Genomic DNA, 18,454 nt, shown 5'->3' with positions numbered 1-18,454 from the left:
AGTGAGCAAACCGTTTGGGTTGCCCTCAACAAACCGAACCAAGCTTCTTGACCAGACGAACCGAGTTATACTAATTTCAAAATTGTTTGAAAAACACAAAACCAAATGGGGGCGTGCGTATCTGATTTCTCATCATCTTGTAACCTGATTTCAGAAGAACGCTTGGGAAGAAGAAGCTCTAAAGAAGGTCTACTACCTAATCTTCCAACTCAGTTTCTTGAATATAGTTGAAGGGAACCTTGATTTCGTCATCGTTGTCTTCTTCCATTTGATGGAGATGAAACAAAGAACGCCAACCTGGTGAAATCCCTGCTCGTGAAGAACCAGTGGAAGATGAATAATTCTCCTATCTGATTTCGTCTTCTACTCTTGTTTCAGAAAAAGAAACTCTGAATAAGGTATGTGTCGATTTGTCTTCTACCTTGATTTCCCAACTCGTTTTTGAACGTTTGTCCCCTCTCTCTTGTTCCATCGTCCTCATCTATTTCTGTTAGGGTTTTGATCATTTTTTTTATATTAGAGTCCTATCTAAGAAGAACGGTGACGAACGCTGGGCGTAGATTCAACCCACTCCTGAAGAAGAAGCTATTGGAATATCAGTGCAAGAAATCCTAGTTTCTTCTTCTTCCATTTTAGCTTCACAACCTGATGCATCCAAAATCTGCTCAGCCCTTAGATCTCCTCGTGATGACCTGCAAAACGAAAGCGTCAGATGTGGCCCGACCGCTGGGGTCGGGAGTCCACCTCCAAAGGCTAAGTCAGTTGATGAACTTAATCACAAACGGCTCTGCTAGAAGCACAGAGCTAAGGAATAAAGAACTGGGAAAGGTGATCTAGATCGTAAGCCTCTAATAGTTTACGTCTACCAGTATTTATCTGAATCTCCGTCCGAGTCTGAGTCTCAGTCTCCGTCCCTCACCTCGTATGGCAGTGAGGTTTATATAGAGTGTACCTTCGAATCTCCTTCGTTGGATGCACTTGAGCCTTCTTCGGGTAGTCGTTGGATCTTAACAATTAGATCCATTGAGCGATAGACTTCTACTAGTTTGGACTAGTAGAGGACTCCTGAGATAACCTTTAGGTTATGCGATGATTATCCCTTCGATAATGATTAGCCGCATCCGTCAATTTGAGTCTGCCATCATTAGGGTAATTAACCTAGTTCATAAGTTCAATTAGGGCGTGCTTGTAGCTGAATAAGTTTTCTTCCTCGGCAAGCCATCTTCTGGATCCGGTTCGCTCGGGAGCGAGTCGATTCCCTCTGTCTCGACCGGGGTCGAGGGTCGAACCTGGTATGAACCCGGTTCGATCATATTTTCTCCATATCACGAGCCCCCCAGACCAAGCGTTCGGTCGATCCCGAGGGCTTGGTTTTTAACTGGGTTCTTCGTCAGGCAATAGTCTCTGCGTGTTCCATTAAATGTCATATCACATTTAATGCGGTGGTCACTTTTCCTCGAGCGTTGTGAGGGTAAGGCCACGTGTCTCCTTGCAGTCGATCTGTCGTGGCTCACGTAATCCAAGTGACGGTTTCCAAACGCCTGTTTCGGATTCGTGAATTCAAACTTTCAAAACGTCTTCTAATCTCGATCGTTGATTTTGAATCAATCTCGATCGTTCAGATTCCCGAACACTCGTGCGGGTGCTTTTAAAAGCGGTTCGTTGTCTTCGTAGGTTTCATTCTTCCTGTTCGGAATTTGAACCTTTGTCGTCTGCTTCGCGCCTTCCTGCTCTCAAGCTTCTACTTCACTGAATCAGTAAGTTTACTGATCTTCTTCTTTTTGTAACTTACTGAAACAAGTAATGGCGGATAATAGGGTTTCTCTGGTATCCAGTTTTAGTAATAGTAGTGGTAATGCAGCTTTTGCTTCTCCTCCTTCCGAATAGTCGGATAGTGATAACAAAACCCTAACTGTCCTCTGGCACGAGTTTGCTGAAGTTTCTCAAAAAGGTTTAGAGAGAAAAACCGAAACTCCTTCTGTCCTTCCTGAGTCTGGATCTTCCAAGACTTCTAGGATAACTGCCGAGTCTTCTAGGCAGTCTCAAACTTCCAGGTCCGATGGCGGACCTGGCTCCCCTCCATTTACAAGGAGGAAACCCTTCTTTCAGCCATCCAAGATTTTGATTTTCCTTCCTCTTATCAGGTTAGGGCTCCCCATCCTGATGAGAGGGTTGATTCAACCCTTTCGGGTGAATTTTCTCTGTACATAGATGCACTGGAAAGCGGGGTTCGCTTTCCCTTTTTTAGTCCTTTGTTCTTAGCCGTTTTGAATCATTGGGACATTTGTCCCGGAATGCTCCTTCCCAATAGCTGGCGTCTCATCGTCGGCTTCTTGGGTTTGTGTTTTGAACTTGGCATTACGCCATCCCTTTCTCTCTTTGTGCATTTTCATGTTCTTTCTATCTCCCATCCTCCCGAATGGGTTTTTCTGTCCAAACGCAATAAGGCTGAACTTGATTGGAGGGGCAGCATCCTTGCCAAAGGAACTTGCCCTTCTAACCACAAAAGATGGCGCGAACGATACTTTTTCTGTCAAGCGCCTCCCTCAGATCTTAACTTCTCGACCATCTGGAGGCGGTGTACTTCTTCTTCTGAGAATAACCGAAGCCTACCCTTATCCAAAGAAGACGAGGCGGCCATCAGGAAGATCAAATCCATTCCATGGTATCAAGAGATACATGGACTTGAGGTGGAGTATAACTCCATTCTTCAGTACTGGGGCTTGGCTCATTGTGAGCTTCTAACCATCATCTTTTAATTTTACTGAAGTGATACGTCTTCAATTCTGACTTTTGCTCTTCTTTGCAGTGCCTCCAAGAATGAACCCCGAGAACCTGCGAGTGAAGGCTGCTAGGGCCGTTGGGACAACCGAGCAACGATCGCCTAGAGCCTTAACCATTGATAAAGAGGCTTCTGTTCCCTCTCCCAACCCCTCTTATAGGGGTATCAGGAATATCAAGCCCATGGCTGATGCTTTGGGTAAAGGGAAGAAGCCAATGGTGGAGAGGTCTAATGTCTCCTCCTCCGCCCGAACAAAAAGGAGGCATGATACAGTTGATGCTTCCTCCCATAAAAAATCCAAAAATTCTGCGGATTGTGAGGAGGTCTTCACCCCCCAGTGGACCCTGAAGTTGACTGACAGGGTGACTCAGGACCCTGAGAAAGCTGCAGAGTGGAGCTCCCTCAGTCTTGTTCCTTCTGATCGCCAGGAATTTGAAACCCTGGACGACTTTGCCCTTGTTAGTCAATCCACAAGGTACCGGTCTTCTTGCTTACTTATTTTTTCACAATTTCTTGTGACTTCTTCTGATAAACAGCCTTCTCAGGAATGTTGTGTTGAGCTTCTATCAACACATGGAAGCATTGAGCCGGGTTGGCCGCAATGGCTCCTTGCTGCAGACCTGTGAAGAGAATTTGGCCAAAGCCAATTCTGAGATAGACCGGCTGACTGCAGCTGCCGAGGAGCTGCAAAGAAAGCATGAGGAAGAAGTGGTCTCCCTCAAGGAGGCCCTTGATGCTTCGAAGGCTCGTGTTGTTGTTGCCGAGCGCGAGGCCAAGAAGCAAAAAGAAGGTGCCACGTTGTTCGGTGACAGGCTTGAATTTCAATGTGCGGAGAACGAGAGATATCTGAAGTGGGCGGTCCCTAGCAAGCCCGAGCACATCAAGCCAGAGCTTCGGAAAGATTGTGTTCGGAAGTATTTGAACAGCGTACCTTTCTCCGAACTGCTAGGTGCCTAAAACATCCAAGCTTATTGCTTGGGGCAGAATGATGTTTGGGAGCGAATTCTCGCATCAATCCCTTCCTTCAATATTGCTCCCTTTCATGAGGTGTGCCATAAAGAGGTCTTCGGGAAATTAGGCATGGATCTCCCAGACTGGGCTCGGGAAGAAGATGATCCTTTTCCAGCTGACCCACAATATGAGGCATATCTGGCTGACGAGCCGGCACTTTCAGAGGAAAAGTCACAAGCCGAGTCACAAGCTGCTGCTAAAGAGGACTCTGACAACGTTAATCTTGAGGAAGGCTCTTCTCAAGATCCTGAGAAAAGTCCTCCTGACCAAGGCTCCTCGGGCAACAATGAAGAAGAGGCTTAGGGAGTTATCTTTTTTTTTTTTTTTTTGTAAAGATTGACCTCCTTGCTAATGAATAGACACTTCTTTTTCATGTTGGCCTTACTATTTCCTCGTCTCCTGCTGAAATCTTGTCTTGAATAAAATATAAATGATAAAACTTATCACTTAACTTCACATTCCTCGACGAATAATAATCTTGTAGAGATATTATGAAGATACGTTTTGGAAAGATGCATTAATCTTCCCCACTCCTTCATTTACTGCAAAGTCCGCATGTTTCCCTTCTGAAGTCTAAACATTTCTTTGCTTTAGTATACCATTCACTGTTTCCAATGAATCGGTAATACATCCATTATCACAATGGCAGTGCAATGATTGGAGGTATCCCTGCATCGGGTGCTCGCCTCCACATGTTTCCATGTGGCCTCCCTACGACCGTTGATCTTGCTTGTTACGGATTTCGAAGCGTCATTTCAATCTGGGTCATTGGTTGTCTTTAGCTCTCAACCGTCGTCTTAATACCTGAGGCTATTTAAAGCCTTCGTGGGTACTCTCCATCTATCCTGCTATCTGCAAGTTAGATTTGCTAAAGCGACATTCCGTCCTCCTGCTTGCTTCCGTATTCCTTGTACTCCAACAATAACTCTATCAACTTCTGAACAAGTGAGTTTTTTGATTACTCATCTCTTTCCCCCTTTCCCCCTGAGTAAACTGCACAGTAGTAATACTTGGGGTTTAGTTAATCGGGTTTGGGTATTTGACAGAGAACTAGGGTTTTCCCTTGTTGCTGTTGTTGTTGGATATCTATACTGATACGGTTTTTCTGTTTATATAGTGGCTCCCAGGATCAACCCGAACTTTATCAGAGCGAAATCTTGTAAGAAAATCGTTCCGTCGGCGGTGGTTGGGGCCAGTGAGGTGGTTTCAGCTAGTGAATCCTCCAAGCGTAAGGTGACTGCTGTTGGTGAATCTTCAAGTCAGATTCCCACAGTTTCTATTGATGTCGTCCCTACACCTTTTCTGCCCGAAGTGATCGGTTGTCTTTCAGGAAGATCTTGATCACTCTATTATTGATGGCGCTGCTGACGCCCCTGCTGCAGAGACCGTTGGTGCACCCCCGAAGGAGACTCTTCGGGCATCTGAGGCAACTATGTTGGTGTCTGATGAAGGTGTGGTCCCAGCAGGTGCTGCTCCTATTTCCAATTCTAGTGCTTGTTTGGCATCCTCCTCCTCTCCTTTGGAGTTGGAGGATTTTGCCACCAGGAAGCGCCGTCGGGTGATAAGTGATGCAGCTCATCCTTCTCTTGGTGTAGCTCATCCTTCTCATCCTTCACCCGAATTAGTGTCAAACAAGTTTGACAGAGCATTGGAATGGTGTACTGCTGCTCGAATGACTTCTGAGAGCGTAGTTCTTTCCAAACTTCCAGATGAAGTCTTTATGAAGTCACTGGTGATGTAAGTCTTTCTTCATTATCTTTTGATTCTGAATATTACTCTTCTGCTCCTTTTTAACTCGGAAGTTGCTTGCAAGAGTCTTACTGGTAACTTCCACAACCAAGTGGAAGCAGCCTCTAGGCTCAATAGGTTGAGCAATGAAGTTTTCAGGCTTCGGGAAATCTCTGAAGCTAAAGATGCTGAGATTGCTTGCCTTAGGAAACTAGCTTGGGAGTTTGCAGGAGAAAAGAATTCGATGATCGATCGTCTTCGGTCAGACTTGGATGATGCCAGGGAGAAGATTCGGCACTTGGAGCGATCAGTTGGAAAGTCAGGAGCCAAAGGATCTGAAACGTTACCCCAAAGGCAAGTTGTCGTTCCTTTGCCCGAATCCCTTCCAACTGATGTTCGCAGAGCCTACGTCTTCAAGTATTTACACAGTAAGCCCTTTGTTGATATGCTGAATGCTTATAACTTGCAGGCGTACCGGGATGGTGAGAACGAAGTATGGGAATCAATATTAAGGAAGGATCCTCATTTTGATACAACTCCCTACAGTGCTGTTTGCCATCCTAAAGTATTTACCAAACTGGGCCTTCCTCCTCCTGATTGGACCAAAAATAAGATTGATCCTCCGCCTTCTGATCCATATATTATGCATTATCTGGAAGATTCTCCTATTTATTCTCCCTTGGAAGGATTCAATTATGATGAGCTTGCCTTGAATGCAAGTTTGGTCGAAGACCATACTTCTCCTGGACAAGCTGAACAAAGAGTATGAAATTGCGGAGGATTTTATACATACTGAAATGTTTTTTGTAATCCTCATTTCTCCTCTTCTTCTCCTTGAATCCATACCAATGATTGACTCATGTGTTTGTCTTAGCAAAGTTGTGCCGATCTTGTATGACTTCTTAATGATCATCGATGATGACTTTCTTTTGGACCGAAGATTGTATCCAGCTCTTGTAATCTTATGTTTGATGTTGAGTCCGGCCTCTTCTGGTCTCTTGAAGAAATAAGAAATTAACTTCATCTTGAACTTTGCTAGCCACTTGAATCGCTGTTGTACTAGGTCTTAGTTGTTTAGAACAATGCCTTTACTTAAAGATTTCCGGAGAAATACAATAAGCCTGAGAAGGAACTCACTCGGGTTTTAAACCGATGCCTTTACTTAAGGATTTCCGGAGAAATACAATAAGCCTGAGAAGGAACTCACTCGGGTTTTAAACCGATGCCTTTACTTAAGGATTTCCGGAGAAATACAATAAGTCTGAAAAGGAACTCACTTGGGTTTTAAACCGATGCCTTTACTTAAGGATTTCCGGAGAAATACAATAAGTCTGAGAAGGAACTCACTCGAGTTTTAAACCGATGCCTTTACTTAAGGATTTCCGGAGAAATACAATAAACCTGAGAAGGAACTCACTCGGGTTTTAAACCGATGCCTTTACTTAAGGATTTCTGGAGAAATACAATAAGCTTGAGAAGGAACTCACTCGGGTTTTAAACCGATGCCTTTACATAAGGATTTCCGGAGAAATACAATAAGTCTGAGAAGGAACTCACTCGGGTTTTAAACCGATGCCTTTACTTAAGGATTTCTGGAGAAATACAATAAGTCTGAGAAGGAACTCACTCGGGTTTTAAACCGATGCCTTTACTTAAGGATAATTCGAAAATTCAATAAGTCTTGAACAAACTTACTCGGGTTTCAAACCGACGCCTTGCAGAAGGAACTCACTCGGATTTTCATCCGATGCCTCGACTTAAGAGATTCTGAAAAAATTCCATTAGTGTTGAAGGACCCACACGGATTTTCATCCGATGCCTTATAGTTGGATCTTGTTCTTGAATGTGGTGTATGATGCTCCCCAATCAAAAGTTAATTTGTTGAAAGCCAAAAATTGCATTGATTGAGTTGAAAATGTTTACATCACGAACAAAATTGAAATCACCATCAAGGATAAAAAAAATTTGAGATGCCTGGCATTCCACGAACAATCCAACTCTTTCTGGGTGTTGATGTTCTTGAGCTTGTAAGCTCCTGAACCAACTGGTTTTACAACCATATAAGGTCCTTCCCAGGAAGGGTCCAATTTTCTTTGGTGACGCGGGTCGGAAGCTAAGGTGTTTCTCAACACCAAATCTTCAGCTAAATACCGACGATTCTTCACTCGAGTATTATAATGAGACGCTATCCTTCTTTGATAATGTTGAGTTCGTGCTATTGCCTTTGCCCGAATTTCGTCCAACAGATCAAGACTATCAAGCAGTCCTTGCTCGTTTGTTGTTTCCTCGAACTCTCGATCCCGTAATGTCCCCGCCATTATCTCCACCGGTGCCAATGCTTCGAACCCATATGCTAACCTAAATGGAGTTTCTCCTGTGGGTGTTCGAACCGTAGTTCTATAGGCCCACAGTACATTATGAAGTTCTTCGACCCAAGAAGCCTTGTCAGCTTCGAGTCTTCTCTTTATTCCTTCCAGTAGCGTTCGGTTAGTAACCTCTACTTGTCCATTGCTCTGGGGGTATGCCATTGAGGACATACGATGTCGATCATATATGTTCCGCAAAATTGCTCAAATTGTGGACACTCGAACTGAGTACCATGGTCAGTGACGATAGTCTTTGGAATCCCAAAGCGATATATGATTGACTCAAGCACAAATTTCTCCACTTTTTTCTCAATAATTGCTGCCAGTGCACTAGCTTCAACCCATTTCGTGAAGTAATCAATTGCTACTATCAGATATTCCCGTTCGCCTAACGCCTTGGTGAATTTGCCCATGATATCAATTCCCCACATCGCAAAGGGAATGCGATCTAGAATCGAAGTCATGGTTTCCGCCGGGCGCTTCGATACTGTAGCATGAATTTGACAGTTGCCACATCGATGAACATGCTCCATAGCAACCTCTTGGATCTTAGGCCAATATAACCCAAGTCTTAGAATTTTGTGGGCCACGGCTCGTCCACCCATGTGAGCCCCACAAATTCCTTCATGAACCTCAGCCAAAGCTGACTTTGCTCCTTCGGGGCCTATACATCTCATAAGGGGTCCAGAATAAGATCTTTTGTATAGTCTCCCATTTTGAATGACAAATCTCGCCGATCGTATCTTGATCAACCTTGCCTCTTTCGGATCCTCAGGTAATTTGTCATCTCTCAGATACTCAATTATTGGATCCATCCAGCAACGCTCTGCTTCAATATAAAAAATTTCTTTCTCATGATAACTTGGAAATGTTATCTCTTCAATATAGACCAAAGGGTCTAGATTTTTTTCTTTGGCATTGGCTAGTCGGGATAACTCATCTGCCACTGAATTTTCATTCCTCGAAATCTGAGATATCTTCAAATTCTGAAATTGGTTTTGAAATGCCTGCACTATCTCTTGATATTTCTGCAAGCGTGGTTCTTTAATACCATACCCCCCTGGACTTGGTTGACTACAAGTTGAGAGTCACTATAAATAGTAACATCCGCTATAGACAATGCTTTTGACAACCGAAGTCCAGCTATCAGAGCCTCATATTCTGCTTCGTTATTACTTGCTCCGAATGCAAACCTCAAAGCATACCGAATAATAAATTCTGCTGGACTTTTCAATAGAATTCTAGCTCCTGCTCCATCTTTATTACTCGAACCATCCACATATACCTCCCAAGTGGTTGGTATAATGGGATCCTCAATGGTGGACTCCACTGGTGTAGTAGTTTCTACTACAAAATCGGCTAACGCCTGAGCCTTGATTGCGGTTCTGAGCTTAAAGCTCACTTGGAACTCGCTGAGTTCAACCGACCAGGACACCATCCTTCCAGATAAATCAGGTTTATTAAGAACTTTACTGAGAGGAAAAAAAGTTGTAAATAACTCAATTGGATGAGCCTGAAAGTATGGCCTTAGCTTCCTGGCGGCCATCATGAGAGCCAGAGCCTGATTTTCAATTTGCGAATATCGTGTCTCCGCATCTAGCAATACGTGGCTCACATAGTAAATCGGCCACTGTTTTTTATCTTTCTCACGAACAAGTACTACACTGACCGCTGAAATGGACGTCGCTAGATATAGCTGTAATATTTCCCCCTTCTCTGGTCGGGACAAGATCGGCAGTTGTCTGAGTGCTTCTTTTAACTCCTCGAAAGCTTTCTGGCATTCTTCGGTCCATTTTGCCTCCTTGTTGCCCCTCAAATCTTTGAGTGCCTTGAAGAATGGCAAACACTTTTCTCCAGACTTGGAGATTAATCGATTCAAAGCGGCAACTCTCCCTGTTAAATACTGCACATCACGAACAGTTTCGGGAGCCTCCATATCAATCTGAGCCTGTATTTTGGCAGGATTAGCCTCAATACCTCTTTGTGCCACCATGAAGCCCAAAAATTTGCCCAAGGAAACTCCAAAGGCGCACTTTTCTGGATTCAGATTCATTTGATATTTTCGCAGTACTGAGAATACCTCAGTCAAATCTGCAATATGATTTGCTTTTGTAAAGCTCTTCACTAGCATGTCGTCAACATAAGCTTCAACATTCTTTCCTATCAGATCTTTAAAAATCTTGTTGACGGCCCTCTGATATGTAGCTCCTGCGTTCTTCAGGCCAAATGGCATGACTTTATAGTAGTAGCTTTCACGATCAGTCATGAAAGCCGTAAACTTCTCATCTTCCTTATTCATAAGGATCTGATTATACCCTGAGTAGGCATCCATGAAACTTAGAGTTTCATATCCTGCAGTCGCATCTATCAAGAGGTCAATCCGAGGCAACGGATAGCAATCTTTAGGGCAAGCTTTGTTGAGATCTGTGTAATCTGTACACATTCTCCACTTCCCATTCGCCTTTTTTACCATTACCACGTTAGCTAACCAAGTTGGGCATTCAATTGGTTCTTTGAAACCAGAATTCTTCAATTTCTCAACTTCGCCCCGAACGGCTTCATACTTTTCAATGGAGAAATTTCTCCTTTTCTGTATCACTGGTTTCACCTTCGGATCTATCTAGAGTTTATGCTTTGCGACAACCCGATCGATTCCTGACATGTCTTCAGCAGACCATGCAAATATGTCTTTATTCTGTTGAAGAAATAACTTCAACTCATCTTTGAATTCCTCCAGCTGCTCAGACCCGATATAAGTAATCTTCTTCTTATCCTCGGTACACAGCTGGATCTGCTCCAGCTTCTCCACTGGTTTGGGCCTTTGCATTTCTGCTTCTTCCCGATCGTCTCGAACTTCTATAGGTAGGGCAGTCACCTTCCTTGGGCCCTCCTTGTCCTTTAAATAGGCAACGTAACATTGCCGAGAGATCCTCTGGTCAGAGGAAACTTGACCAATTCCCATATCAGTCGGGAATTTTATCTTCAGATGTTTTGTCGAAACAATAGCACCTATCTTGGATAAAGATGGTCGCCCGAGGATAACATTGTAAGCTGGCAGCTCCCGAACCACCAAAAAATTGATTCGGACGGTTGTTTCCTTAGGAAAACTTCCAATAGATAAGTCCAACTGGACAGATCCTTCCGCCACAGCAGATGATCCTGCAAAACCATATAGATGCGTGGATGAAGGCTCCATCAAGTCCTCATCCACCTTCAGTTTTTGATACACTTCATAAGAAATTAGGTTAGCTGCAGACCCTGTATCAACCAAAACTCTATGCACTTCCCGACGTGCAATCTCTACCTTGATGACTATGGCGTCATCATGAGGTAAACAAACGCCTCTTTCATCCTCCTCGCCAAAGGTGATAGAATCTTCACCATTCAGCTTCTTTCGCTTCTGCGTCTCTCCAGTTCCGATAAATTTGGATTTTGTCTTCAAACTGCGGAGTGATTCGGGCTCTGGTCCTCCGAAAATGGTAAGGATAGGTGACCGAGTAAGCTTCAGTCACCTCCTTGCCCTTCTTAGACTTCGGAGCCTCCCTTGATCGTTCTGAACTAACCGAACGATCCTTTTTAGGAGCAGCCGCGCGTGGCTCACGTGGCTCCTCCCTCCTTCTGCTAACAAAATTGGACAAGTGTCCCTGAGATATTAATCTCTCAATATCTGCTTTCAGATGATGAAAGTCATTTGTATAATGACCATAGTCCTTGTGGAATTGGCAATACTTTTCTCTATCCTGCTGCTCCCCAGGTTTCAAAAGAATTTTAGGTGGCCACTTCAAAATATTTTTCCTTTTGATGATATTTAGAATATCAGCCCGAGGAACATTCAATGGAGTATATTCACTTTTACCGGGAGACCTCTGGCGCCAAGCCTGAGATTTTCCAACCCGATCACGGACATTTTTCTTTGGCTTCTGCTTCTGCTCAGGAGCCTTCTGTTCCTTATTGGAGACTTTGTTATCTCCTTGGCGCGCATCTAGTATCTCCATGACTTCGGCCTGCTTCTGGCATCTCTGTACCAACTCAAGCATAAGTTGCAGGCATATCCTGTAGTAATAACTCCAGGAGTTTCCGGTTAGTGAGTCCAGTGAATAGAGCAGTTTTGGCTACTTGCTCATCCAAATTTTCTATCTCCATCGTTACTTTGTTGAATCTTTTCAGAAACTCTCTGATTGATTCGCTCTTTCCTTGTCTAACGGCAAACAAGGTTTCTTCCGTTTTCTTGACTTGTATTCCACTCTGGAATCGCCCTATGAATTTGCGCGCCAATTCATCAAAGTTTACGATCCTTCCAGAGGGGAGGTTCGAAAACCACTTTTGTGCTGCTCCGATTAAAGATGAACCAAAAACCCTACATAAAATTTCGTCAGAATTACCTGAAACTGCCATGGTCTGCTTATAATAGCCAATGTGGGCCGTTGGATCTCCGGAGCCATCGAATGTAGAAAAGGTAGGCAAACGAAAGTTATGGGGAAACTGATATCCCGCAATTGGCTCGGCAAAGGGGGTCTTCCGAATGACTGAGTAAATATCCTCAGTCATCCTGCCTTTAGCCAACTGCCCTAACTTCTGATTGATGTTGGCCAATTCATGACCAATCTGGGTCTGGTGATCTTCATAGATATGATCACGACCTCGATTAACACGATCATCACGTGCTATTCGATCATCACGAACAGCCCGTCCTTCCCGAACATTCCGCTCGTCGCAAATTGCTTGATCATTGGGACCGGTTCTTCTGACAGTTGGTGAGTGAGTTCTCACCCCTGTGTCCAACCTTGTATTTGAATTGGTTGTACTTTCCTGCGGTCTGTCGAACCGATCATCCCACCTAGGTTGATCGTCAATTCTCCTATGTCCTCGGTCACCTTCACGAAAGTTCTGACCGATATTCCAATCTTCAACCAATCTTTGATCACGCGGTTGATCACGTGGTAACGCGCGCCTCCCTGGATCGCGATGGTCAGGCTCTTGCGGTAACACCACTTGTCTGGTAAGCATGCGGAGTGCTTGGCTCACCTCCAAGAGTTGAATCTTTACTTGATTCAATTGATCTTGGAATGTATCAGGAGGATTACGTCCTCCCTGACCACCATCTACTTCGATAGGATTTTGGCTTCCCTAGGGAACATCTGGATTATTCACTCCAGGGATCTGAACACCGGAATCGCGCTGTGCTGCTGCTGCTGCGGCTGCTGCCGATCTAGTCACCATGGCTTTACAAGTCTTTCCCACAGACGGCGCCAAATGATGTGTCCAAAATCTGCTCAGCCCTTAGATCTCCTCGTGATGACCTGCAAAACGAAAGCGTCAGATGTGGCCCGACCGCTGGGGTCGGGAGTCCACCTCCAAAGGCTAAGTCAGTTGATGAACTTAATCACAAACGGCTCTGCTAGAAGCACAGAGCTAAGGAATAAAGAACTGGGAAAGGTGATCTAGATTGTAAGCCTCTGATAGTTTACGTCTACCAGTATGTATCTGAATCTCCGTCCGAGTCTCAATCTCAGTCTCCATCCCTCACCTCGTATGGCAGTGAGGTTTATATGGAGTGTACCTTCGAATCTCCTTCGTTGGATGCACTTGAGCCTTCTTCGGGTAGTCGTTGGATCTTAACAGTTAGATCCGTTGAGCGATAGACTTCTACTAGTTTGGACTAGTAGAGGACTCCTGAGATAACCTTTAGGTTATGCGATGATTATCCCTTCGATAATGATTAGCCACAGCCGTCAATTTGAGTCTGTCATCATTAGGGTAATTAACCTAATTCATAAGTTGAATTAGGGCGTGCTTGTAGCTGAATAAGTTTTCTTCCTCAGCAAGCCATCTTCTGGATCCGGTTCGCTCGGGAGCGAGTCGATTCCCTCTGTCTCGACCGGGGTCGAGGGTCGAACCAAGTATGAACCCGGTTCGATCATATTTTCTCCATATCACAACCTAACTTTGGGTTCGTTTCTTTTGCGTTCAAGTTGCAAATTGTGCATGTGATTTCCCCTCTGTAAATTCTTCTATTTAAAAATTTTAATCCCATTGGTAGTTATACTTAGCAGCTGAGTAGAAATGATATTTCCATAGATTTTAGAGCCCTAGAGTTCAACGCTCAGTTCATGTTTCCTTTTTATTTTTATGCATAAAGTTATATGTAGGCACTCTAGTATATCGATCAATAAGATTTCCAACCATAGCCCCCCCCCCCCCAATAAAAATTGCAAGTTGTTTAAGATAGAACTTAGAAGGCTTGGATGAAGCAATGCAAGAGCAGCAGGCCAAGCAAAATTCCAGAGTTTCTCCACAATGGCGTGAGAGCAAAACAGATGAAAATGGGAAATGAAGTGGCAGAGCTCTTATTTAAATGCCATGGCCTTATTTAGTTTGCGTTTGCCATTAGTATTGTTCTGTGTAGACCTTAGAGTCAGGGAGAAATCTCTGAAAGAAATTCTCAAGCAACTGCACATTTTCACCATCCCAATGCCCCAATGATTTTTCATCTTCATATACAACTTCCTGCCTGTTAACCATGACCTTATCTACCCAATTGTCTGACCCAATTTTCCTATCATCCTCCTTATGGAAATTTTGTTCAGGTCTACTGGCTTGTGGCCATGGGGGTGAATTCACCAATAATTCTTGTAGATCAAGGCTTGGCCTTCTTTGCCTCATCAGAGAATTACTCCTTACCTATAAAATGAGAATATCAAATTTCCAACTCCACATTTATTCTGATCATAAATTCATTAGCAACTAATAGCAGAACAATCCATAGTCTCAAGTTGAAAACTATTCAGTGTACACTTTTTAAATAATATGTGAGGCTAGTTGATATGTACACTTTCCAATTAGATCTGTACTTGAAAAGCTTGTAGAAAGAGGGGGGGGGGTATGTGGTATATCTAGATCCATATCCTAGATTGCATTTTTGAAAGATATTATTACTTCCCAAAAGATAGAAATCAGAAGGTTAGGCAAATTGAATTACATTACTAAACATGTAATTCACCATTTACTCCAAATGCACTTTTGTAGCTACAAGCAGAGATTTTCTATGTTTCCTTTTGAAAGCAAATATCAAATGTCATTGCGTCAAAATGCGTGAAGGCAACCAAATCTTATATGTCATATATAAATATGACATTATAAGTAGAAAATTAATAATTCACCCAAAAAACTACAAAATTAATAATCCTATAACTAAGAGCACAAGACTTGACTACATCTAGATGTAAAGGTGAAATTACCTCTAAGTTTCCTACATCCTCCATTGGTTGTCAGTGGTTGTTGTGACTAGCTGGCATATCTCCACCTAGTAATCTACTAGAATGCAAAGGTGATGAACCACCAGCCTTCAATACATGCTTTTCAGGGCTGCAATGTGTGGGATGCTGGATATGCTCAGTTTCTCCCTCTTTCCTTGCTAAGGCTGCTTTAAGACTAGTAATCTGAAACAAGAATCAAGAATAGAATAAATTTCTTTTAGATGAAAAAATGAAGCAAAACTAGATGGAGCTCCTATAAATGTCAGGCAAAAAGTAACAGAAGAAAGAATGTATAAGAACCTGGTCTTTGAGTTCTTTGACATCTGCACCGTCTTTGTTTACTCGAGCGGCACCAAGCTCGACCGTAGAAACACATTCAGCAAACTTGAGTGTACTAATTGTCTCCCCAATAGCATCAGGTTCAGGGCTAATGTGAACAAACATTAGTGTCTTGGCTTGTCCTCCTATACATCAATAAAATCCAAAATGTGATTATTTAAAAGAAAATATAGCTTTAAAGTTCCAATGCACTAAGGAGAAAAGAGATTCTTATTTTTATACCTAGAGAATCCTGAAGCAGTTGTGTGAGTTTACTATTCCTGTAAGGAACATGTGAATTCTTTTGGGCAAGGGATGAGATCACATCGCCTAGGGCAGAAAGTGATTTGTTAATATGCTGAGCTTCCTTTAGTCTATCTCCTGTAACTTCGGGTTTGTTAACCCTTTCATACACCCACGGAAAATGGATCCAGTTGTCATGTCTTTGCCTTGAACATGAACAGTCAGGCAACTGCAAGAGAAATTAAAACAGAAATCAGCATCACTGGACATTTCAATCCAAATACCAGATGTAACAACTCATATTCATACCTATGAGATTGACTACCATGGTCATTGAGGGCTGTTGTACTCACTGTTCGATTTCTTTGCCCAAGGTTCATCAGTTCAAAAACATCAAATGTTAATGTAACAGGTACAAGACTTGCATCTGGTACACTAAGTCCCCTCTGAGAACTGTTACGAATTTCTAATGTGTTCAACAGTTAAGGAATTCATTCCTCTCGTTAGGAAGTAGGGGTGGGTGATGGGAGAAAAAAGCATCCAACTTGCTCAAGTATAGAAAGAAATTAACCAAATGTTGCAAAGGATATCTTTTGTTCAAACCATCAGTAACCAGGAGATCCCGTACTAGTTCATTGTAAATTTCATTCATCTGAACAGAAACCTCATAACAAAAGGTATCTTTATTCCTTTGTTGTGATAGAAGAAACAAATCATTCAATGCCCGGTAATTTATGTTGTTTGTGTTTTCTCTGTAAGCTCTTTTGGCCCAGTCTGGATATACAAACCAAAAGAACCAGCTTAAATTGCTTGCACATCATTGAACTGTTACAGCTAGTGAAATGAAAGAAAATGATGGAACCAAATAAGAGTGTCGCACAATAATTAATTGAGTCTTACCATAATGTATGTTTTTCCTGATCCTGTCTGGCCGTATGCATTTGCAAACATTATAACCATCAAAAACTGATCGAATTAGGGGCTGAGTGTCTGAGAAGACTTCCTCTGCAATGAAACAGAAAATGAGTAGGTGGTACATGAAATTCCATAAGTGGGAAAAAAAATCTGAAATAAATGGAAAACAAACATGATGGGGGGACCTTAGTGACCTTGAGTTGCAGTTGGACCAAAAACCTTGTTAAAAGTAAATAATCTCCGTGCTTCTTTTCCGTATTTTTTGAAGGGGTAACTATTGTAATATTTCCTTCTTCTATATGATCAACGCTGCTCAATCGGTTTTGTTGCCCGTGCAAGAAGGGTCTCACTCGGCAGTAGACCCTGATGCTTCCTAATATTATAGTGAAAAATAAACTGATAAATCTCTTTACAGGAAGTTCAATAAATTGTGATAATGAGCTACAAAGGCATGCTATTCTAACTTCATTCTAAATTCATTTTGATGAGTTTCAAACTGTCATTTCTAGTTGATAACTGACTCATTCTTTTGGTTGACATATATTTATTGTCAAGAATGGTTTGTGCTAAGAATGCATCAATTCGAGGCAAAAGTAAAGGTGCCTCTATTTCTAGAGCGCGTGATAAGTCCGCTCTTGAATCACTCCCTAGGTCTCCTCCAGCTAACAGACGAAGGGACAAGTGGTTTAGGGATAACAGAGCCCGTGCAAAGTATGAAAAATTGGAAGCTAGAAACATTGAGCGGGGTAAGAGTATTGATTATGATGCCTTCGCTCATTTTGACATCAAAACTTTGTTCTCGGATATGGGGTGGAGTGCCATTTTAATGGAGTGACATCAAAACTTTAGTTTCGAGGACGAAGACTGTGACTCTCCCCCCCCCCCCCCTTCATCCTCTTAAAAAACTGCCGACGACCCCCTCCTCACATGCACCCGCAATTGAAGAAGCACGCCATGATGAGTCTCAACGGATGGAAGTGGAAGGGGAGGAGAAGCAAGAGCATGGTGGTCCTCCACCGCAGTCATTTGAGTTCCAAGATTTTGACAACCACATCTCTCGCCTCCAACAGCACTTTGATGATCGCTTGGACTCTATCCAAGAGCAGTTTGATGATCGCTTGGATTCTATTCAAAGCGAGATGAGGAGCGGTATGGGATCGCTAGAGAGTCTCATACATCATGTCATGGACCACTTAAAGATCCCTCCTCCAGCACCACAGCCTTCCGATGATGATGTGGAGTCATGATTTGTAGTCCAAAGTATTTATGTTGTTTGTGTAATGGGCCAACGCTCATATGGCTTTTTGTATGGATGCTTTGTTTGATCATATATATTTTTGTAGCAAAGTTTTTTGTATGATTTTCTTGGAAATGTAATGATACATTTGAGTAATAGAAAGTCATATTTTATATCCATTAATTCTTATTGTTATTTGATCTTATATCCATCTTAAAATGTAGCCATCACATAGGGGTCATCTACTAGCCGTTAAATTCCATAATAAATTGAAACCATTTTGCTCCAATTTGTAATGAATTGTCCTCAATTACAAAATGTTGGCTGAAATTGACTATCGGAATTTGTTATTTGATATATGATGCTTTTGAATTACCACTTACCCTATGAATAGATGAGCAGTGGAGCGCAATAAGCAATAGTCAAGAAACATGATGCCTTTAGGGTTGAGTGGCTCTGGCAGAATGGAAGGAAAAAAAATTACCATAAAGACTCCCATGACTCTTGCGTCAAACTCTTCTCCTTTTAAATATATAGAATTTTAATGAAAAAATACAATAAAAATAGGGTCTAGCATTTAATTTTTTTGATATATGAT

General features: G+C 42.6%; 1 pseudogene; it reads right to left on the bottom strand.

The window, feature by feature from the left end:
• Window positions 1-14,274: 14,274 nt before the first annotated feature.
• LOC149005056 (kinesin-like protein KIN-14F) lies at window positions 14,275-17,645 on the bottom strand (annotated as a pseudogene).
• Window positions 17,646-18,454: the final 809 nt, after the last annotated feature.

The sequence above is a fragment of the Hakea prostrata genome, chromosome 9 (assembly GCF_041222555.1).
Source record: "Hakea prostrata isolate BN-2017 chromosome 9, UWA_Hpros_2, whole genome shotgun sequence".
Lineage (NCBI taxonomy): Eukaryota > Viridiplantae > Streptophyta > Magnoliopsida > Proteales > Proteaceae > Hakea > Hakea prostrata.
This window is presented reverse-complemented; position numbering and strand designations above follow the sequence as displayed.